At 44.2% G+C, this 12,507-nt stretch overlaps 1 long non-coding RNA gene across 2 annotated transcripts; it reads right to left on the bottom strand.

Annotated features, from left to right (window-relative positions):
- Positions 1 to 9,920: 9,920 nt before the first annotated feature.
- LOC111096465 lies at positions 9,921 to 11,902 on the bottom strand. Of its 2 annotated transcripts, XR_005360486.1 has the most exons (4): positions 11,481 to 11,902; positions 10,914 to 11,082; positions 10,655 to 10,828; positions 9,921 to 10,041 (listed from the first exon to the last, which is right to left on the bottom strand). It is a non-coding gene; the product is annotated as an uncharacterized LOC111096465 (long non-coding RNA). The 2 variants fall into 2 exon arrangements; XR_005360485.1 differs by lacking the exon at positions 11,481 to 11,902 and having other exon boundaries at positions 10,914 to 11,464.
- Between the last annotated feature and the right edge of the window lie 605 nt (positions 11,903 to 12,507).

Raw genomic sequence — 12,507 nt, forward strand, 5'->3', positions numbered from 1 at the left:
AGACAATATTTATAAACATCTATGCACCCAACATAGGAGCACCTATATATAAAGCAAATACCAACAGGAATAAAGGAAGAAATAGACAGCAATACAATAATGGTAAGGGACTTTATTATCCCATTTACATCAATGAATAGATTATGTAGACAGAAAATCAATAAGAAAACATTAGGTTTAAGCAACACATTAGACCAAAAGGACTTAACAGATACATACATAATACTTCATCCAAAACCAGAATACACATTCTTTTCAAGTGCACATGGGACATTATCCAGGATAGAGTGCATGTTAGGCCACAAAACAAGTCTCAATACGTTTAAAAAAGGTTGTAGTCATATCAAGCATCATTTCTGACCATGACGGTATAAAACTAGAAATAAATTACAAGAAGAAAACTTGGAAAAAACAAAAATACTTAGAGACTAAACAAAATGCTATTAAGCAACCAATGGGTCAATAAAGAAGTGACAGAGAAAAACAAAAAATACCTTGAGAAAATGAAAATGGAAACACAATGTTCCAATATTTTGGGGATGCAAAAAAAACAAGTCTAAAAAGGAAGTTCATAGAAATACGAGTCTACCTCAAGAAACAAGGAAAATCTCAAGCAATGTAACTTTACATTTAAAGAACTAGAAAATGGAGAACAAAAAACCCCTCAAAATTAGTAGATGGAAAAAAATAATAAAGATCAGAGCAGAAATAAATGAAATAGAGACTGAGTAAATAAATAAGATGTATGAAACTAAGATCTGGTTCTTTGAAAAGATAAGAAAAATCTACAAACATTTAGTTAGACCCATCAAGAACAAAAGGGAGAGCCCAAATAAAATCAGAAATGAAAGAGGAGAAATTGTGATAGACACTACAGAGATACAAAGAATCATAAGCGAATACTATGAAGAATTATACACCAACAAATTAGATGGCCTAAAAGAAATGCAAAGATTCCTGGAAATGTGCAATCTTTCAAGACTAAATCATGAAGAAATTAAAAATGTGAAAAGACCCATTACTAATAATGAAAGTGAATCAGTAATCAAAAGCTCTCACCAAACAAAAGTCTAGGTTCAGATGGCTTTACAGATGAATTCTATGAAACATTTAAAGAAGAGTTAATACCTACCCTTCCCAAATTATTCCAAAACATGGAAGAGGAAATAGCAATTGCAACTTCATTTTACAAAGTTAATAGCATCCTGATGCCAAAACCAAAGACATGCTAGAAAACTTTAGGCCAATAGCCCTGATGAACATAGATGCAAAAATCCTCGATAAAAAGATTGGCAAACCAAATTCAACAATACATTGAAAGCATCACACACTCTGACCAAATGGGATTCATTCCAGAGATGCAAGAATAGTTTAACATCTGCAAATCAATCAACATGATATACCACATTTACAAGATAAAGGATAAAAATCATATAACTGTCTCAACAAATGCAGAAAAAGCACTTGACAAAACTCAACATCCATTTATGATAAAAATTCTCAACAAGTTGAGTATAGAGGAAACATGCCTCAACCTAATAAAAGGCATATATGATACCCACACAGCTTACATTATACTCAATGGTAAGAGCTGAAAACATTTCCTCTAAGATCAAGAACAAGACAAGGACGTTCCCTCTCTTCATTTTTATTCAGCAGTACTGAATGTTCTAGCCATAACAATTAGACAAGGAAAAAAATAAAAGGCATCCAAGTTGGTAAGGAAAAAGTGAAACTGCCACTATTTGTAGATGACATGATACTATATACAGAAAACCAAAAGACTCCACAAAAAACAATCTATTAGAATAAATCAATTCAGTAAAAGTTGTAGGATACAACATTTACATATAGAAATCTGTTGCATTTCTATATATTAATGAACTATTGGAAAGAGAAATTAAGAAAACAATCCCATTTACAATTGCATCAAAAGGAGTAAAATACTTAAGAATTTAACCAAGGAGGTAAAAATCCTATACTCTGAAAACTGTAAGACTTAATGAGAGAAATTGAAAGTGACAGAGATAAGTAGGCAAATATGCCATGGCCATGGATTATTAGAACTAATATTCTTAAAATGTCCATAGTATCCAAAGCAATCTACAAATTCAATGCAATCCCTATCAAATACCAATAACAAACATTTTTCATGGAACTAGAACAAATAATCCTAAAATTTGTATGGAACCACAAAGATCTCGAATAGCAAAAGGAATCTTGAGAAAGAAGAACAAAGCTGGAAGTACTGCATCCTCAGATTTTAAACTCTACCACAAAGCTGTCGTAATCAAAACAGTGTGGTACTGGCACAAAAATAGACGCGTAGATCAGTGGAACAGAAGAGAAGCCCAAAAATTAACCCATGCTTATGTGGTTGGCTAATCCATGACAAAGGAGGCAAGCATATACAATGGGGAAATGACAGTCTTCAGGAAATAGTGTTGGGGAAACTGGACAGTGACATGCAAAAGAATGAACTGGACCATACAAAAATAAAATCAAAATGATTGAAGACCTAAATGTAAAACGTAAAGCTAAAACTATAAAACTCCTAAAAGAAAACGAAGGCAATAAACTCTTGGACATCGGTCTTAGCAACATCTTTGTGGATCTGTCTCTTCAGTCAAGAGCAACAAAAGCAAAAATAAATAATTGGGACTACATCTAAGTAAAAAGTTTTTACACAGCAAAGGAAACCATAAAAAATGAAAAAGCAACTTTCTGAAAGGGAGAAGATATTTTCAAATGAGAAATTTGATAAAAGATTAACATTCAAAATATATATATTAAAAACTTTATTTATTTATTTTTTAATAATACATTTATTTTTTATTGGTGTTCAATTTGCCAACATACAGCAAAACACCCAGTGCTCATCCCGTCAAGTGCCCCCCTCAGTGCCCGTCACCCAGTCACCCCCACCCCCACTCTCCTCCCCTTCCACCACCCCTAGTTCGTGTCCCAGAGTTAGGAGTCTCTCATGGTCTGTCTTCCTTTCTGATATTTCCCACTTATTTTTTCTCCTTTCCCCTTTATTCCCTTTCACTATTATTTATATTCCCCAAAAGAATGAGAACATATAATGTTTGTCCTTCTCCGATTGACTTACTTCACTCAGCATAATACCCTCCAGGTCTATCCACATCGAAGCACATGGTGGGTATTTGTCGTTTCAAATGGCTGAGGAATATTCCATTGTATACATAGACCACATCTTCTTTATCCATTCATCTTTCGATGGACACCGAGGCTCCTTCCACAGTTTGGCTATTGTGGCCATTGCTGCTAGAAACATCAGGGTTCAGGTGTCCCGGCGTTTCACTGCATCTGTATCTTTGGGGTAAATCCCCAGCAGTGCAATTGCTGGGTCATAGGGCAGATCTATTTTTAACTCTTTGAGGAACCTCCACACAGTTTTCCAGAGTGGCTGCACCAGTTCACATTCCCACCAACAGTGTAAGAGGGTTCCCTTTTCTCCCCATCCTCTCCAACATTTGCGGTTTCCTGCCTTGTTAATTTTCCCCATTCTCACGGGTGTGAGGTGGGATCTCATTGTGGTTTGGATTTGTATTTCCCTGATGGCAAGTGATGCGGAGCATGTTCTCATGTGCGTGTTGGCCATGTCTATGTCTTCGTCTGTGAGATCTCTGTTCATGTCTTTTGCCCGTTTCATGATTGGATTGTTTGTTTCTTTGCTGTTGAGTTTAATAAGTTCTTTATAGATCTTGGAAACTAGCCCTTTATCTGATACGTCATTTGCAAATATCTTCTCCCATTCTGTAGGTTGTCTTTTAGTTTTGTTGACTTAAAAACTTTTTTTAAAAGATTTTATTTATTTATTCATGAGAGACACACACACACAGAGAGAGAGAGAGAGGCAGAGACACAGGCAGAGGGAGAAGCAGGCGCCCTGCAGGGAGGCCGACGTAAGACTCGATCCCAGGACCCCGGGGTCACAACCTGGGCCGAAGGCAAGTGCTAAACCACTGGGACACCCAGGGATCCCCTATTTTAAAAACCTATAGAACTCAACACCAAATAAACAAAACAATCCAATTAAAAAATGGGCAGGTGACCTGGATAGATATTTTCCCAAAGTAGACATACAGATGGTAAATAGGCACATGAAAAGATGCTCAGTGTCACTAATCATCAGGGAAACATATTTCAAAACCACTATGAGAGATCACCTGACATCTGTCAGCATGGCTAGAATCAAAAGGACAAAAAAATACCAAGTTAGAAAGGATGGAGAAAAGGGAACACTTGTGCATTGTTGGCAGGAATGTAAATTGGTGCAGTCACTGAAGAAAACAGTACAAATTTTCTTCAAAAAATTAAAAATAAAAATACCATACAATTTATCAATTCCACTTCTGGATATTTATCCAAGGAAAACAAAAATACTATTTTAAAAATACATATTGTGCCCTTAAGTTCACTGCAGTATTATTTACCACGGCCAAGATATGGAAGCAACCTAAGTGTCTGTCAGTGAATGAATGAAGCACTCGCTCTCTCTCTCTCTCTCTCTCACACACACACACAGTACTTAGCCATTAAGAAATAATGAAATCTTGACATTCACAATAAGGAAAGACCTAGAAGGTATTATGCTAAGTGAAATAAGTCATAAAGAAAAAAGAAAAACCATGTGATTTCACTTATTTGTGGCATCTCGAAAAACAAAACAAATGAACAAAACAAACCAGAAACAGACTCATAAATACAGCAAACAAGCTGGTGGCTGTGAGAGAGGAGGGGAGTAGGGAGGGGGCAAAATGAGTGAAGGGGATTAAGAGGTACTAACTTTCCGTTAGAAAATAAGTAAGTCACAGAGATGGAAAGTAGAACACAGGGGTTCACCACAATACTGTAGTGCTACGTATGGTGACGGACGCTAACCACACTCAGCGGGCGATCGGTTTGTAATGTATATAAATACTGAATTAGTACGTCGCATACCCGACACTGGTATTGTATGTCAGCTATAACTCAGTGACAGATAATGAACACCAACGTCCCGGTGAGTGACGGATATGCAACTATCTCATATATTACAGAGGAAACAGTCTCAGAAAGCTGAGGACAGTTGCTTAGAATCGTGGGCCTCCAAACAGTGCCAGATACAAACCCAGCTCTGCCCGAAAGTGGGCTCATTGCTCAACCTTTTGCCTGCAGACCTTGACTCAGCACTTGCTGGGAAGTCCTAAGTCTGCACATTGCAGCTGCGGGGGGTCTGTGGTGGCCAGGAGATGCAACCACGGCCAGTCTGGCATTTGACAAGCCAAGTCTGAGCACCCTTCCTTCTCCGTGGCTGTGCCTTGTGGGTGAGCCCCAACCTGCTGACCTTGCGTGGCCTGTTGATGGCTCTCTTTGCAGAATGAGTCAACTCAGCCCTCTGACCTTGGGCTGTACTGAGTGTAATTAACCTGGCCACAGCCACAGTGGCTCAGCCAAGAGAGCCCATAACCCTTTCTCTGGCGCCCTGCCTACTCTTAGATGAATGATCTCATCGAGTGTAACAGGTGTAGGTGTTCTTACTTCTATGAAAATCCCCAAATCTCTCTTGTATCCTCCCACAGAAAATATAAACTTGATGTATTCCCTGCTAATTGGTAAACTCCTTCTGTGCAGCATCAAAGTCTAATTCAACTTTGATTCTGGGTGCCCAGTGCGTTATCTGGCTAGAGCAAATGCCTTTGGTCCATTCAATGAAAAGTTAAAACCAACCCATACACAAACGAGTAAAGCTAGTCATTCAGAACTAGAAGGACACTGGCAGAAATTGCTAATATGTTCCACTATGTCAGAAAGATCTCGACTTAGAGCATCTTCTATTCATTTAGCAAATACTTTTCAGACACTTGTTAAGTGTCAGGCCTTGTGCTAGGTGCTTAAAAGACATCACTGAAAAAGAAGATACAGGTCCTAATTTTATGAAGCTTACAGACTAGGAAAAGGAATTAATATCAAACAAATCATTGTTCAAATAATAGCCATTGTGATCAGCAGTACAGAGAAGCATGGTGCTGTGCAAACGAGCATAATCAGGTGCTAATCTGATCTTAGAGGCTTCAGGGGATATTTCAGTTAAAACCTAGAAAGATGAATGGGAACTAGCCAGACAAAGAGGAAGGAATAGAAGTAGCTCTGTCCAGCCATGGCATCTAAGGACTTGGGTAGGCCTGTGTGGCAAGAGCAACAAGAAGACAGGAAAAGGGACATGGGGACACTGAGTGACATTGATGGGGAGGGTGTGACTAGGCCATTCAGGGCAGTGTGAGCCATGGCAAAAGCTTTGAATTTTTCAATGAAAGAGCTGAGAAACCGTGGACAGTGTTTAAGCAGGGGAATAACATATTTAGATAGTTTGGGTTTTTTTTTTAAACTCCTTGGCTGCTATGTGGGAACTAGATTAGAGAATGCAAGAAATGGGGGTGGGGTTTGCTTGGGTGGTTCAGTTGGCCAAGTGTCTGACTCTTGATTTTGGCTCAGGTCATGATCTCCAGCCCCACGCTGGGCTCTGCACTGGGTGTGGAACCTGCTTGGGATTCTCCTCTGCTCCTCCACTAGTGCTCACTCACTCTGGCACTCTGGCACTCTTGCTCTTGTGTGCTCTCTCTCTCTCTCTCAAAAAAAAAAAAAAAAAAGATGTGGGGAACTGGTTAGAAGGCTTTTGTAGCAGTCAAGGCAAGATCCTCTAGTGTCTGGGAGCAGGGAGCCAGCAGGAGAAATGCAGAGCCATGGACAGAATTGAGAACTCCTCAAGAGATTACCAGACTGTCAGGGCTTGACGATTGTCCAGTTAGGGTGCAGGGGAAGTGAAAGGGAGTGTCAATGAGGACACATCCCAGATTTTATCCTTGAGTATCTAGATGGCAGGTGAGGTCATCCTCTGGATAGGAAACCAAAGAGAAGGAATGAGTTTAGGGAACAGCTGATAAATTCATTTTAAACCTGTGGAGTCTGTGGTGCTGGGCAGATATGCGTATGGTGATGACAAGTAGGGACAAGAAGTTGGAACATGGGACAGAGCTCAGAAGGCAGATCTGAAAGGGAAATATAAATGTGGGAGTGGTCATCATATAGGTGGCGTTAAAGGCCACAGGAGTGGATGAGATCATTCAGGGAGGGCCTAGAGTGAAAAGAGAAAGTTAAAACGGACAGGAGTCAGTGTCGGGCAAAGTCTCCACAGCACTTGCATCATCGGCAGCCAAGGCTTGAGCCAGAAGATGACCACGTGTGCCCTGATTCCTCCATGTAGGGCATGGAGCTTATGGGATCAGCAATGGATGAAGGTCAGCCAAGCGATTTGGCAGGGCAGCCTTGGGGGCGAGGGGGGAGGAAAGGAAGTACACGTTCACATCCTAATAACCCTGAAAGAAGTCAGTTCCAAAGAGGGGTTCTACTGAAACTCTAAACTTCTCTTGGGTAAAAGTCTCCCTATCGACCTCCTTCCTGTGCTCCTTACTATTTTTGCAGTGTTGAAATGGTGAACTCCTACAGGGTTAATTCTAAAATCTGAGGAAATCCAATTTCTCAGATATTAAAGGGAGTCTGGCCCCTGAATGCCACTGCTTGCACAAAGAGCTAACCCAGGAAATCTAGTTGGTTAAATATGAACCTACCCATAGTCGGCATACCATCCTGTTGTCAGGTCTCACGGTGCCAGAACGGAGTTATGTAAGCTCAGTGGATTTATTAAGGGCTATTTGTCAATTTAATAGCATGAAGCCAAGGAGGAGCCAGGTTCTCGACTGAGGCGGACAGGTTTATGCCGGGGATGACTCAGGTGCCTTTTCCCCCGCAAGCTCCCTAATAAAATGCCATGGTTGACTGAAACCTATAAATGTCGTAGGAAGATTAGCTTGTACCTTAGAAGTGGCAGCTTCCAGAAAAGATTCCAGCAAGAATCTTGATACACACATATACACACACATACATACCTGCGTGTGCACACTTGCACACCTGTCTCTATGCACACACCCACGTGGATATTTAGATGTATACAAATACTTTACAGAAATGAGAAGGGCATTTGTGGGAGTGAAGCCTTAGACTCCAAATCTGCCCTGGAACTAACCGTCGTTTGCACAGTTTAGCACCATGTACGTTTGCACGCTCACACACGTGCACATCCAAAGCAGCAGAGTATGCTTTAAGCGGCGACACAGATATAGTAAACCATCTCTTTTCCCTGCGATGAGAAAAGCACATGGCTCAGTGCCAAGGACAATTACTGGAGAAGAACAGGCTTCCTGAAGACAGCAGCACCCGAGCCAGACCCAGAGGTTGGCCCGGGGTGCCAGTAGTTGGGGGGTTGGTGCGGATGGTGTTCTGAGCGGAAGGGAACAGTTTGAGCAGGGTCGGGAAAGGACTGAGGAGGACCTTGGGAAACTCCAAGCTTGCCCTTGCCCATTAAGGTGCATTTCAGAAAGAAATGGAAGATAAAAATGGACAAGCAGCTTGGGGGCAGGGGCAGGTCATGGAGGGTCTCCAATTTGGGATGACATCATTTAATTTCATCTATGGGAAATGAGGAGTGGGAAGCATTTGAAAGGTTTTCAACAGGAGAGTGACATGACTAGGACTATTAAGCTTCAGGAGGAACAATTGCTCACAGGATGGGGAGAAATTAGAAATGGAGAATTCAGGAGGTTGTAACACTAGGCCAGGCCAAAATTTGCAATAGTGATGTTGATGAATATCTACCGACATAGAAATATGTTGAATATGAATTTCTAAGCTTGACTCAGCTGCAAATTGATATTATATAACGTCTCTCTCTCTCTCTCTCTCTCTCTCTCTCTCTCTTCTTTTTTATTTTTTATTTTTTGGTAAGAACACTACACATACACATACCGGGTATATCTGCGGAGAAAAAGCCTGCAAGAAATATACCAAAATTTAACATTGGTGGGTGGTGGGATTATGGAGGACTTTTATTTTCCGTTAGATTTTGTGTTTTTTGTAGTATTTCCTATAGTGAACAATATCATGTGTTTAAAAGGGGGTTAGGGGAGTGGAATCTTCCTCTATCAACCAAAAAGTCCCAAACAATAGAATCATCTACTCTGGAGCTGGATTGTAGCTCTCCCCTCACTTACTAGCCCATAGTAAAGGTCATAGGGACCTAAACAAGGGAGGAAGTCACCAGAATGGGAATGACACAGACTTTTCCTTCTGAGGTTTCTAAGCTCTGGAGAGCCATACTGTCTGCTTTACGTGAAGAATGTCAACAGTTACGAATCTTGGCTTAAACGTGGACAGGTCACTGTGCCACTCACAGGCTGACCTCATTACCAGAGTTCTCAGGATCACCGGGACCCTGAACAGCAGTGGAAAATTGGGCTGTGGACACTAGGGGCTCAACAGCACCCTTGCAGACCCTCAGCCCTTAGTGCTGTGCTCACTCAGCCGGCCCCGCCTCCCGATTCCAATCCATCCACAGCAAATAACCCATTAAACCCTTTGCGTGTGCCAGGCCCGGTTCTATGGGTGGGAGGCCCCGCAGTGACCGAGACAGATGCGGTGGTCAAACCTCACGCCCTGACGCCTGCTCTGCTGTTTCCTTCCTTGGTTCTTTCTGCTTGGCTCCTTGGCTTCTTCCACGTGAGCATTTCAGTAGTGAGGTTCTCAGTGGTTCTCTGCTGTTCACCCGGAACCCAGAACACCTGCCTGGCCCAGAGCCAGGTCTCAAAAAGTAATTATTGGGGGCAGCCCAGGTGGCTCAGTGGTTTAGTGCCGCCTGCAGCCCAGGGCCTGATCCTGGAGACCTGGGATCGAGTCCCACATCGGACTCCCTGCATGGAGCCTGCTTCTCCCTCTGCCTGTGTCTCTGCCTCTCTCTCCCTCTCTGTGTCTTTCATGAATAAATAAATAAATTTTTTTATTTAAAAAAAAGTAATTATTGAGTGGATGGCTTTCACATGTGTCACTTGCTCCGCGGGCTCACGCCCCTCTGAAGTTTGGCCGCGTGTATTCTTCTGAATCCCTCTTTCCTCAGCTCACACGGCACTCTCTTTGAGGAGCTTTCTGGAATTAGGCAGAGTCCTCTGTTAATTATTCTCTCGGTATCTTGTGCTTCTCCTTCGAGCGCTTTATCATCATTGTAATGACATAATTACTTACTCTGTCTCTCCTGTCTCTCCCCATGAAACCCGGGACCCAGCTGGTCTCGTTTACCTCCGTGTCCCCGTTCCCACCACAGAATCAAGCCCTGGGAGCCACTCCATCACTGGTTGCCCAGTGACTGACTGAAGGCACGCTTGCTATCTGGTGGCCACTGAAACTGGCTGAAGACAGGGCTGTTGTTGCTGCTGTGGTTGGTGGTGACCGTGGCAGCTAGCAGCGGAGCGGACTCCAGCCACCAAGCTGAGGAAGCCCCAGGGCATGTGGTGCCCCCCGGTGCTGTTTGAGAGCAGTTTCAGAAAACCGGTGGATGCGCCACGGTCACTGATTCATTCAACAAGCGTTTGGGTATCTCTAGGTGAGGCACAGGTGGCTAGAGCAGTGTCTGTCTTGGAGGGGCTTGCAGCTTAGTGGGATGGTGGCCCTACAGACGTAAAGGCAGCGACACGCTGGAGGCTCTGGGTTTTGTAGGGGTGGCCTAACAGAGCGCTGCAAACCGAGTGGCTTAGAGACTTACTGTGTCACAGGGCCGGAGGCTAGAGGCCCGAGATGGAGGCGTCGGAGGGCCGTGCTCCCCACAGAGGCACTTGGGGAGGATGCGTTCCAGACCTTTCCTCTGGCGGCTGGTATGTCTTCGCTGGCGGCCGCAGCACCCCGGGCTTCACACGGTGCTCTCCCCGTGTGCATGTCTCTGTCGCCAAATTTCCCTTTTTTATAAGAATACCAGTCATGCTGGACTAGGGCCCACCATAATGGCCTCATGTGAACTCACTTACCTCTGTAAGGACCCTGTTTCCAAATAAGGTCACATTCTGAGGTGCTGAGGGTTAGGGTGTCCACGTAGCTTTTCCGGGGGACCCAGTTCAGCTCCGAACAGAGGCACAGAGTCTGCACAGAACTCAGCGGGGCAGCAGGAAGGAATGAGCCGCTCCAGTGGAGGTAGGCCTGAGGAAAGGGTCCGGAAAGGGCTTCTCAGAACCCAAGTACATCTTGGATTGAATCCTGACAGGGGAATGGACGTTCTCTGAGGACTGTGGGGTGCGTGTGGGGTAGGGCGGGTTATGCGATGCGGGGACGGTGGGAAAAGGTGGGCAGAAACCAGACCATAAAAGACTTGGTATAACTAAAGGGTCGGTTTGAGTGACCCCCAAGTCTCCCAGCCTTCTAGAATCATCCTTTTGTTCAGTATTCAAATGGAAAGGCTCAAGCGGCCCTGCTGTGAGCAGTGGGAAGCCGGGTATCTCTGAGGATTCACACGGTTCTGGTGGAGAGGAGACGTCCCTGGGCCGCTTGGCGCTGAGCTTGCCGCCCACCCTGGCACGGAGACGCGCTGTGGCGCCCACCCCTGCGGCCGTGGTGCGTCTTCTGCAGCCCCTCGGTCCTCTCTGGGCGCCACCTCATCTTCCACAGCTGTGGCACAGCACACTTACGCTACAGGCTGGCGAGGGCGAGAGGACGCAGCACAGAACAAGAAACAGCCTCCTCTGAAACACTAGCCACGGTGGCCCCAACTAGCCCTGGCCGCCTCCACAGACAGAAAGTTCCCACCAGCCACCTTTGCCCCCTTAGGCTCCTGTGACCACCCCTTCTCTGTCTCAACAGAATCTTTTAGAAGCTTTTAAAAAGGCCAATACCCAGGACCACCTCAAACCATTTAAGTCAGAATCTATGGGAGTGAGGCTGGGCAGGTGGACACAAAGCTCCCGGGTGCGTCCAGAGGCCGGCCAGTGTGGAGAACACTGGTCTGCAACCAGACCTTGCTCGAATCTCCCCTCGCCCCGTTGTCCCGGCAGCCAAGGAATGCTCCGGTTCCTATTACCTCAGTATATGGAACAATTCCTTTCTGTCTGTCTGTCCCTCTCTCTGTCTGGCCCTCACTTTACCAGGCCAAGGCGCATTAGGGCAGCTCTTCTGAAAACAAATGAATAGTCATCCTCGTGGGCTCCTAAACCACAGAATCCTTTTCCTCTAAAATCAATTGTATCTCTCTCTTTATTTTTTTATTTACTTTTTTTTTAAAGATTTTATTTATTTGAGAGAGAGAGTGAAGAGACAGAGAGAGCGGGCACGAGCGCACAGCTCGGGGGAGGGGCAGTGGGACGGGGGAAAGCAGGCTCCCCAGGGGGCGGGGAGCCCCAGTGCAGGCCTCCATCCCAGGACTGGCATCATGACCTGAACCAAGGCCAGCGCTTAACCGACTGAGCCACCCAAGCACCCTGTGTCTCTCCCTTTAGAGGGAAAAAATTGCAACTCCCAGATTTGGTTTTAAATACCATATGTCAGTGATTTTAAGACTCAAATGTCTTCCATATTTTAACCTACCTGCAATCAGATATGTCTTATCTTCAATGAGATGTCTCAGTTTATTTA

Source organism: Canis lupus, chromosome 6 (assembly GCF_011100685.1).
Source record: "Canis lupus familiaris isolate Mischka breed German Shepherd chromosome 6, alternate assembly UU_Cfam_GSD_1.0, whole genome shotgun sequence".
NCBI lineage: Eukaryota > Metazoa > Chordata > Mammalia > Carnivora > Canidae > Canis > Canis lupus.